The sequence below is a fragment of the Oncorhynchus mykiss genome, chromosome Y (genome assembly GCF_013265735.2).
Source record: "Oncorhynchus mykiss isolate Arlee chromosome Y, USDA_OmykA_1.1, whole genome shotgun sequence".
Lineage (NCBI taxonomy): Eukaryota > Metazoa > Chordata > Actinopteri > Salmoniformes > Salmonidae > Oncorhynchus > Oncorhynchus mykiss.
The window spans coordinates 35,778,912-35,786,459 of NC_048593.1; positions in this window are offsets into that span (position 1 = coordinate 35,778,912).

Sequence of the window (7,548 nt, forward strand, 5' to 3'; positions counted from 1 at the left end):
GCAGATCTAGCTGGTCTGTCATAATATAATAGAGACAGTAGATCTAGCTGATCTGTCATAATAAAATAAAGACAGCAGAGCTAGCTGTTATATGATAATATAATAGAGACAGTAGATCTAGCAGGTCTGTCATAATATAATAGAGATCTAGAGACAGTAGATCTAGCTGTTCTGTAATAATACAATAGAGACAGTAGATCTAGCTGGTCTGTCATAATATAATAGAGACAGGATATCTAGCTGGTCTGTCATTGTATAATAGAGACAGTAGATCTAGCTGGTCTGTCATAATATAATACAGACAGCAGATCTAGCTGGTCTGTCATAATATAATAGAGACAGTAGATCTAGCTTATCTGTCATAATAAAATAAAGACAGCAGATATAGCTGGTCTGTCATAATATAATAGAGGCAGTATATCTAGTTGGTCTGTCATAATTTAATAGAGACAGCAGATCTAGCTGGTCTGTCATAATATAATAGAGACAGTAGATCTAGCTGTTCTGTCATAATGTAATAGAGACAGTATATCTAGCTGGTCTGTCATATTATAATAGAGACAGTAGATCTAGCTGGTCTGTCATAATATAATAGAGACAGCAAATCTAGCTGGTCTGTCATATTGTAATAGAGACAGTAGATCTAGCTGGTATGTCATAATATAATAGAGATGGTAGATCTAGCTGGTCTGTCATAATATAATAGAGACCTAGAGACAGTAGATCTAGCTGTTCTGTAATAATACAATAGAGACAGTAGATCTAGCTGGTCTGTCATAATATAATAGAGACCGTATATCTAGCTGGTCTGTCATTGTATAATAGAGACAGTAGATCTAGCTGGTCTGTCATAATATAATACAGACAGCAGATCTAGCTGGTCTGTCATAATATAATAGAGACAGTAGATCTAGCTGGTCTGTCATAATATAATAGAGACAGTAGATCTAGCTGGTCTGTCATAATAAAATAGAGACAGTATATCTCGCTGGTCTGTCATAATATAATAGAGACAGTAGATCTAGCTGGTATGTCAAAATATAATAGAGACAGTATATCTAGCTGTTCTGTCATAATATAATAGAGACAGGACATCTAGCTGGTCTGTCATAATTTAACAGAGGCAGTAGATCCAGCTGGTCTGTCATTATATAATAGAGACAGTAGATCTAGCTTTTCTGTCATAATAAAATAAAGACAGCAGATATAGCTGGTCTGTCATAATATAATAGAGGCAGTATATCTAGTTGGTCTGTCATAATTTAATAGAGACAGCAGATCTAGCTGGTCTGTCATAATATGATAGAGACAGTAGATCTAGCTGTTCTGTCATAATATAATAGAGACAGTATATCTAGCTGGTCTGTCATAGTATAATAGAGACAGTAGATCTAGCTGGTCTGTCATAATATAATAGAGACAGCAAATCTAGCTGGTCTGTCATATTTTAATACAGACAGCAGATCTAGCTGGTCTGTCATAATATAATAGAGACAGTAGATCTAGCAGGTCTGTCATAATATAATAGAGACCTAGAGACAGTAGATCTAGCTGTTCTGTAATAATACAATAGAGACAGTAGATCTAGCTGGTCTGTCATAATTTAATAAAAACAGTATATCTAGCTGTTCTATCATAATTTAACAGAGACAGTAGATCTAGCTGGTCTGTCATAATATAATAGAGACAGTAGATCTAGCTGGTCTGTCATAATATAATAGAGACAGTATATCTAGCTGGTCTGTCATAGTATAATAGAGACAGTAGATATAGCTGGTCTGTCATAATATAATAGAGACAGCAGATCTAGCTGGTCTGTCATAATATAATAGAGACAGTATATCTAGCTGGTCTGTCACAGTATAATAGAGACAGTAGATCTACCTGGTCTGTCATAATATAATACAGACAGCAGAGCTAGCAGGTCTGTCATAATATAATAGAGATTATATGATAATATAATAGAGACAGTAGATCTAGCAGGTCTGTAATAATATAATAGAGATCTAGAGACAGTAGATCTAGCTGTTCTGTAATAATACAATAGAGACAGTAGATCTAGCTGGTCTGTCATAATATAATACAGACAGCAGATCTAGCTGGTCTGTCATAATATAATAGAGACAGTAGATCTAGCTGATCTGTCATAATAAAATAAAGACAGCAGATATAGCTGGTCTGTCATAATATAATAGAGGCAGTATATCTAGTTGGTCTGTCATAATTTAATAGAGACAGCAGATCTAGCTGGTCTGTCATAATATAATAGAGACAGTAGATCTAGCTGTTCTGTCATAATATAATAGAGACAGTATATCTAGCTGGTCTGTCATATTATAATAGAGACAGTAGATCTAGCTGGTCTGTCATAATATAATAGAGACAGCAAATCTAGCTGGTCTGTCATATTGTAATAGAGACAGTAGATCTAGCTTGTCTGTCATAATATAATAGAGACGGTAGATCTAGCTGGTCTGTCATAATATAATAGAGACCTAGAGACAGTAGATCTAGCTGTTCTGTCATAATACAATAGAGACAGTAGATCTAGCTGGTCTGTCATAATATAATAAACACAGTATATCTAGCTGGTCTGTCTTAATATAAAAGAGACAGTATATCTCGCTGGTCTGTCATAATATAATAGAGACAGCAGATCTATCTGGTCTGTCATAATATAATAGAGACAGTAGATCTAGCTGGTCTGTCATAATATAATAGAGACAGTATATCTCGCTGGTCTGTCATAATATAATAGAGACAGTAGATCTAGCTGGTCTGTCATAATTGAACAGAGGCAGTAGATCTAGCTGGTCTGTCATAATATAATAGAGACAGCAGATATAGCTGGTCTCTCATAATAAAATAAAGACAGCAGATATAGCTGGTCTGTCATAATATAATAGAGGCAGTATATCTAGTTGGTCTGTCATAATTTAATAGAGACAGCAGATCTAGCTGGTCTGTCATAATATAATAGAGACAGTAGATCTAGCTGTTCGGTCATAATATAATAGAGACAGTATATCTAGCTGGTCTGTCATAGTATAATAGATTCAGTAGATCTAGCTGGTCTGTGTAACGGTTTTCTTGATGAGAAGGAGAGTCGGACCAAAATGCGGCGTGTCTATTGCAATCCATGTTTAATGAAGTAACACACTAAACACAAACACTATCAAAACAATAAACTTAACGAAAACCGAAACAGCCTATACTTGTGTAACCTAACACAGAACAATGACATCAGGACACTAAGGACAATAAGGACAATCACCCACCACAAACTCAAAGAATATGGCTGCCTAAATATGGTTCCCAATCAGAGACAACGATAAACACCTGCCTCTGATTGAGAACCACTTCAGACAGCCATAGACTTAGCTAGAACACCCCACTAGCTACAATCCCCATACATACACACCACATACAAAAACCCATGCCACACCCTGGCCTGACCAAATAAATAAAGATAAACACAAAATACTTTGACCAGGGTGTGACAGAACCCCCCCCCTAAGGTGCGGACTCCCGAACGCACCTCAAAACAATAGGGAGGGTCCGGGTGGGCGTCTGTCCATGGTGGCGGCTCCGGCGCGGGACGTGGACCCCACTCAATCAATGTCTTAGTCCCTTCTCCTCGCGTCCCTGGATAGTCCACCCTCGCCGCCGACCATGGCCTAGTAGTCCTCACCCAGAACCCCACTGGACTGAGGAGCAGATCGGGACTGAGGGGCAGCTCGGGACTGAGGCAGCTCGGGACTGAGGGGAAGCTCAGGAGTGAGAGGAAGCTCAGGAGTGAGAGGAAGCTCAGGAGTGAGAGGAAGCTCAGGAGTGAGAGGAAGCTCAGGCAGGTTGATGAATCTACCTGGCTGGCTGGTGGTTTCGGCAGATCCTGGCTGACTGGCAGATCCTGGCTGACTGGCAGATCTGGAAGAGTCTGGTCGACTGGCAGATCTGGAAGAGTCTGGTCGACTGGCAGATCTGGAAGAGTCTGGTCGACTGGCAGATCTGGGAGAGTCTGGTCGACTGGCAGATCTGGGAGAGTCTGGTCGACTGGCAGATCTGGGAGAGTCTGGTCGACTGGCAGATCTGGGAGAATCTGGTCGACTGGCAGATCTGGAAGAGTCTGGTCGACTGGCAGATCTGGAAGAGTCTGGTCGACTGGCAGATCTGGAAGAGTCTGGTCGACTGGCAGATCTGGAAGAGTCTGGTCGACTGGCAGATCTGGAAGAGTCTGGTCGACTGGCAGATCTGGAAGAGTCTGGTCGACTGGCAGCTCTGGCTGCTCCATGCTGACTGGCTGCTCCATGCTGACTGACAGCTCTGGCTGCTCCATGCTGACTGGCAGCTCTGGCTGCTCCATGCTGACTGGCTGCTCCATGCTGACTGGCTGCTCCATGCTGACTGGCTGCTCCATGCTGACTGGCAGCTCTGGCTGCTCCATGCTGACTGGCTGCTCTGGCTGCTCCATGCTGACTGGCTGCTCCATGCTGACTGGCTGCTCCATGCTGACTGGCGGCCCTGGCTGCTCCATGCTGACTGGCGGCCCTGGCTGCTCCATGCTGACTGGCGGCCCTGGCTGCTCCATGCTGACTGGCTGCTCTGGCTGCTCCATGCTGACTGGCTGCTCCATGCTGACTGGCTGCTCCATGCTGACTGGCTGCTCCATGCTGACTGGCGGCCCTGGCTGCTCCATGCTGACTGGCGGCCCTGGCTGCTCCATGCTGACTGGCGGCCCTGGCTGCTCCATGCTGACTGGCGGCCCTGGCTGCTCCATGCTAACTGGCAGCTCTGGCGGCTCCTTGCAGACTGGCAGCTCTGGCGGCTCCTTGCAGACTGGCAGCTCTGGCGGCATCCTGCAGACAGGCAGCTCTGGCGGCTCCTTGCAGACTGGCAGCTCCTTGCAGACTGGCAGCTCCTTGCAGACTGGCAGCTCTATGCTAACTGGCAGCTCTATGCTAACTGGCAGCTCTATGCTAACTGGCAGTTCTGAACAGGCGGGAGACTCCGGCAGCGCTGTAGAGAAGGAAGGCTCTAACAGCGCTAAACAGGCGGGAGACTCCGACAGCGCTGGAGAGGAGGAGGGCTCCGAAAGCGCTGGACAGGCGAGGCGCACTGTAGGCCTGATGCGTGGTGCTGGCACTGGTGGTACTGGGCCGAGGACACGCACAGGAAGCCTGGTGCGGGGAGCTGCTACCGGAGGGCTGGGGTGTGGAGGTGGCACAGGATGGGTTAGACCGTGAAGGCGTACTGGAGATCTTGAGAGCGGTGCTGGCACAGGACGTGCAAGGCTAGGGAGGTGCACAGGAGGCCTGGTACGTGAGACTGGCACCATCTTCACCAGCCGACTAAAACGCACCTCAGGACGAGTATGGAGCGCTGACCCAGGTGCCATCAAATCCCCGACACGCTCCGTCGGGCGAATTCCATGTTTAAAACACCAACACAGCAACTCCCTCATTTCTCTCTCCTCCAATTTCCCCATTAACTCCTTCACAGTCTCTGTTTCGCTCACCTCCAACACCGGCTCTGGTTCTGGTCTCCTCCTTGGCTCCTCACGATAAACAGGGAGAGTTGGCTCAGGTCTGGCTCCTGACTCTGCCACACTCTCCCTGAGCCCCCCCCCAAGAAATTTTTGGGGCTGACTATGGGGCCTCCGTCCGCGCCGCCTTGCTTGCTTCGCAAACTCCATTCTCCTATATCCTTCCGCGCACTGCTCCATCGAATCCCAGGCGGGCTCCGGCACGCTCCCTGGGTCGACCGCCCACCTGTCTATCTCCTCCCAAGAAGTATAGTCCATACTGTACTCCACTTTGGGCTGTTCTTGCCTGTTGACACGCTGCTTGGTCCCTTTGTGGTGGGTGATTCTGTAACGGTTTTCTTGATGAGAAGGAGAGTCGGACCAAAATGCGGCGTGTCTATTGCAATCCATGTTTAATGAAGTAACACACTAAACACAAACACTATCAAAACAATAAACTTAACGAAAACCGAAACAGCCTATACTTGTGTAACCTAACACAGAACAATGACATCAGGACACTAAGGACAATAAGGACAATCACCCACCACAAACTCAAAGAATATGGCTGCCTAAATATGGTTCCCAATCAGAGACAACGATAAACACCTGCCTCTGATTGAGAACCACTTCAGACAGCCATAGACTTAGCTAGAACACCCCACTAGCTACAATCCCCATACATACACACCACATACAAAAACCCATGCCACACCCTGGCCTGACCAAATAAATAAAGATAAACACAAAATACTTTGACCAGGGTGTGACAGTCTGTCATAATTGAACAGAGGCAGTAGATCTAGCTGGTCTGTCATAATATAATAGAGACAGCAGATCTAGTTGGTCTGTCATAATTTAATAGAGACAGCGGATCTAGCTGGTCTGTCAAAATATAATAGAGACAGTATATCTAGCTGTTCTGTCATAATATAATAGAGACAGGACATCTAGCTGGTCTGTCATAATTTAACAGAGGCAGTAGATCCAGCTGGTCTGTCATTATATAATAGAGACAGTAGATCTAGCTGTTCTGTCATCATAAAATAAAGACAGCAGATATAGCTGGTCTGTCATAATATAATAGAGGCAGTATATCTAGTTGGTCTGTCATAATTTAATAGAGACAGCAGATCTAGCTGGTCTGTCATAGTATAATAGAGACAGTAGATCTAGCTGTTCGGTCATAATATAATAGAGACAGTATATCTAGCTGGTCTGTCATAGTATAATAGAGACAGTAGATCTAGCTGGTCTGTCATAATTGAACAGAGGCAGTAGATCTAGCTGGTCTGTCATAGTATAACAGAGACCTAGAGACAGTAGATCTAGCTGTTCTGTCATAATACAATAGAGACAGTAGATCTAGCTGGTCTGTCATAATATAATAGAGAAAGTATATCTAGCTGGTCTGTCATTGTATAATATAGACAGTAGATCTAGCTGGTCTGTCATAATATAATACATACAGCAGATCTAGCTGGTCTGTCATAATATAATAGAGACAGTAGATCTAGCTGGTATGTCAAAATATAATAGAGACAGTAGATCTAGCTGTTCTGTCATAATATAATAGAGACAGGACATCTAGCTGGTTTGTCATAATTTAACAGAGGCAGTAGATCTAGCTGGTCTGTCATAATATAATAGAGACAGTAGATCTAGCTGGTCTGTCATAATAAAATAGAGGCAGTATATCTAGTTGGTCTGTCATAATTTAATAGAGACAGCAGATCTAGCTGGTCTGTCATATTATAATAGAGACAGTAGATCTAGCTGTTCTGTCATAATATAATAGAGGCAGTATATCTAGTTGGTCTGTCATAATTTCATAGAGACAGCAGATCTAGCTGGTCTGTCATATTATAATAGAGACAGTAGATCTAGCTGTTCTGTCATAATATAATAGAGACAGTATATCTAGCTGGTCTGTAATATTATAATAGAGACAGTAGATCTAGCTGGTCTGTCATAATATAATAGAGACAGCAAATCTAGCTGGTCTGTCATATTGTAATAGAGACAGT